This window comes from Cololabis saira, unplaced genomic scaffold (assembly GCF_033807715.1).
Source record: "Cololabis saira isolate AMF1-May2022 unplaced genomic scaffold, fColSai1.1 scf360, whole genome shotgun sequence".
Lineage (NCBI taxonomy): Eukaryota > Metazoa > Chordata > Actinopteri > Beloniformes > Belonidae > Cololabis > Cololabis saira.
In genome coordinates this window covers 1-3126 of record NW_026906524.1, presented here as the reverse complement: position 1 = coordinate 3126, position 3126 = coordinate 1, and the positions used below count along the sequence as shown (strand labels likewise).

General features: G+C 45.7%; 7 non-coding genes and 2 pseudogenes across 7 annotated transcripts; all 9 read left to right on the top strand.

Annotated features, from left to right (window-relative positions):
* The first annotated feature begins 346 nt into the window (after window positions 1–346).
* Window positions 347–465, top strand: LOC133440108 (5S ribosomal RNA). Its single transcript, XR_009782269.1, has one exon. It is a non-coding gene; the product is annotated as a 5S ribosomal RNA (ribosomal RNA).
* Window positions 466–664: 199 nt separating this feature from the next.
* LOC133440102 (5S ribosomal RNA) lies at window positions 665–783 on the top strand. Its single transcript, XR_009782265.1, has one exon. It is a non-coding gene; the product is annotated as a 5S ribosomal RNA (ribosomal RNA).
* A 217-nt stretch (window positions 784–1000) lies between these two features.
* Window positions 1001–1119, top strand: LOC133440105 (5S ribosomal RNA; annotated as a pseudogene).
* A 199-nt stretch (window positions 1120–1318) lies between these two features.
* Window positions 1319–1437, top strand: LOC133440100 (5S ribosomal RNA). The gene has a single exon (XR_009782264.1). It is a non-coding gene; the product is annotated as a 5S ribosomal RNA (ribosomal RNA).
* A 216-nt stretch (window positions 1438–1653) lies between these two features.
* On the top strand, window positions 1654–1772 carry LOC133440103 (5S ribosomal RNA). The gene has a single exon (XR_009782266.1). It is a non-coding gene; the product is annotated as a 5S ribosomal RNA (ribosomal RNA).
* Window positions 1773–1971: 199 nt separating this feature from the next.
* Window positions 1972–2090, top strand: LOC133440107 (5S ribosomal RNA). The gene has a single exon (XR_009782268.1). It is a non-coding gene; the product is annotated as a 5S ribosomal RNA (ribosomal RNA).
* A 218-nt stretch (window positions 2091–2308) lies between these two features.
* Window positions 2309–2427, top strand: LOC133440106 (5S ribosomal RNA). The gene has a single exon (XR_009782267.1). It is a non-coding gene; the product is annotated as a 5S ribosomal RNA (ribosomal RNA).
* Window positions 2428–2626: 199 nt separating this feature from the next.
* Window positions 2627–2745, top strand: LOC133440109 (5S ribosomal RNA). The gene has a single exon (XR_009782270.1). It is a non-coding gene; the product is annotated as a 5S ribosomal RNA (ribosomal RNA).
* Window positions 2746–2962: 217 nt separating this feature from the next.
* Window positions 2963–3081, top strand: LOC133440104 (5S ribosomal RNA; annotated as a pseudogene).
* The last annotated feature ends 45 nt before the right edge of the window (window positions 3082–3126 follow it).

Genomic DNA, 3126 nt, shown 5'->3' with positions numbered 1-3126 from the left:
TATTTTCATAATAAAAGACAAAAAAAAAAAAGATGCGCCCGATCTCGTCTGATCTCGGAAGCTAAGCAGGGTCGGGCCTGGTTAGTACTTGGATGGGAGACCGCCTGGGAATACCAGGTGCTGTAAGCTTTTTCAACCAGCAGAGAGCGCTCTCGCTTAATCTACCCACACATATTTCAACGTGGTAACAGCGACAGCTCACGTCCTAAAGTGTTTTTCACATGGTTAAGGCACTTTAACTCCAACAAATATGCGCTTCTAAATTATTATCACCAACAAATCAATGACTTATATTATATGACTTATCTTCAACTCCATATAAGAGGTATTTCAAGCTGCGGCTTCAGCTTATGGCCATACCAGCCTGGATGCGCCCGATCTCGCCTGATCTCGGAAGCTAAGCAGGGTCGGGCCTGGTTAGTACTTGGATGGGAGACCGCCTGGGAATACCAGGTGCTGTAATCTTTTTCAACCAGCAGAGAGCGCTCTCGCTTAATCTACCCACACATATTTCAACGTGGTAACAGCGACAGCTCACGTCCTAAAGTGTTTTGCACATGGTTAAGGCACTTTAACTCCAACAAATAAAACCAACAAATCAATGACTTATATTCTATGACTTATCTTCAACTCCATATAAGAGGTATTTCAAGCTGCAGCTTCTGCTTACGGCCATACCAGCCTGGATGCGCCCGATCTTGTCTGATCTCGGAAGCTAAGCAGGGTCGGGCCTGGTTAGTACTTGGATGGGAGACCGCCTGGGAATACCAGGTGCTGCAAACTTTTTCAACCAGCAGAGAACGCTCTCGCTTAATCTAGCCACACATATTTCAACGTGGTAACAGCGACAGCTCACGTCCTAAAGTGTTTTGCACATGGTTAAGGCACTTTAACTCCAACAAATAAGCGCTTCTAAATTATTATCACCAACAAATCAATGACTTATATTATATGACTTATCTTCAACTCCATATAAGAGGTATTTCAAGCTGCAGCTTCTGCTTAGGGCCATACCAGCCTGGATGCGCCCAAACTCGTCTGATCTCAGAAGCTAAGCAGGGTCGGGCCTGGTTAGTACTTGGATGGGAGACAGCCTGGGAATACCAGGTGCTGTAAGCTTTTTCAACCAGCAGAGAGGGCTCTCGCTTAATCTACCCGCACATATTTCAACGTGGTAACAGCGACAGCTCTCGTCCTAAAGTGTTTTGCACATGGTTAAGGCACTTTAACTCCAACAAATAAAACCAACAAATCAATGACATATATTCTATGACTTATCTTCAACTCCATATAAGAGGTATTTCAAGCTGCAACTTCTGCTTACGGCCATACCAGCCTGGATGCGCCCGATCTCGTCTGATCTCGGAAGCTAAGCAGGGTCGGGCCTGGCTAGTACTTCGATGGGAGACCGCCTGGGAATACCAGGTGCTGTAAGCTTTTTCAACCAGCAGAGAACGCTCTCGCTTAATCTACCCACACATATTTCAACGTGGTAACAGCGACAGCTCACGTCCTAAAGTGTTTTGAACATGGTTAAGGCACTTTAACTCCAACAAATAAGCGCTTCTAAATTATTATCACCAACAAATCAATGACTTGTAATATATACTTATCTTCAACTCCATATAAGAAGTATTTCAAGCTGCAGCTTCAGCTTACGGCCATACCAGCCAGGATGCGGCCGGTCTCGTCTGATCTCGGAAGCTAAGCAGGGTCGGGCCTGGTTAGTACTTGAATGGGAGACCGCCTGGGAATACCAGGTGCTGTAAGCTTTTTCAACCAGCAGAGAGCGCTCTCGCTTAATCTACCCACGCATATTTCAACGTGGTAAGAGCGACAGCTCACGTCCTAAAGTGTTTTGCACATGGTTAAGGCACTTTAACTCCAACAAATAAAACCAACAAATCAATGACTTATATTCTATGACTTATCTTCAACTCCATATCAGAGGTATTTCAAGCTGCAGCTTCTGCTTACGGCCATACCAGCCTGGATGCGCCCGATCTCGTCTGATCTCGGAAGCTAAGCAGGGTCAGGCCTGGTTAGTACTTGGATGGGAGACCGCCTGGGAATACCAGGTGCTGTAAGCCTTTTTCAACCAGCAGAGAGCGCTCTCGCTTAATCTACCCACACATATTTCAACGTGGTAACAGCGACAGCTCACGTCCTAAAGTGTTTTTCACATGGTTAAGGCACTTTAACTCCAACAAATATGCGCTTCTAAATTATTATCACCAACAAATCAATGACTTATATTATATGACTTATCTTCAACTCCATATAAGAGGTATTTCAAGCTGCAGCTTCAGCTTACGGCCATACCAGCCTGGATGCGCCCGATCTCGCCTGATCTCGGAAGCTAAGCAGGGTCGGGCCTGGTTAGTACTTGGATGGGAGACCGCCTGGGAATACCAGGTGCTGTAAGCTTTTTCAACCAGCAGAGAGCGCTCTCGCTTAATCTACCCACACATATTTCAACGTGGTAACAGCGACAGCTCACGTCCTAAAGTGTTTTGCACATGGTTAAGGCACTTTAACTCCAACAAATAAAACCAACAAATCAATGACTTATATTCTATGACTTATCTTCAACTCCATATAAGAGGTATTTCAAGCTGCAGCTTCTGCTTACGGCCATACCAGCCTGGATGCGCCCGATCTTGTCTGATCTCGGAAGCTAAGCAGGGTCGGGCCTGGTTAGTACTTGGATGGGAGACCGCCTGGGAATACCAGGTGCTGCAAGCTTTTTCAACCAGCAGAGAACGCTCTCGCTTAATCTAGCCACACATATTTCAACGTGGTAACAGCGACAGCTCACGTCCTAAAGTGTTTTGCACATGGTTAAGGCACTTTAACTCCAACAAATAAGCGCTTCTAAATTATTATCACCAACAAATCAATGACTTATATTATATGACTTATCTTCAACTCCATATAAGAGGTATTTCAAGCTGCAGCTTCTGCTTAGGGCCATACCAGCCTGGATGCGCCCGAACTCGTCTGATCTCAGAAGCTAAGCAGGGTCGGGCCTGGTTAGTACTTGGATGGGAGACAGCCTGGGAATACCAGGTGCTGTAAGCTTTTTCAACCAGCAGAGAGGGCTCTCGCTTAATCTACCCGCACATA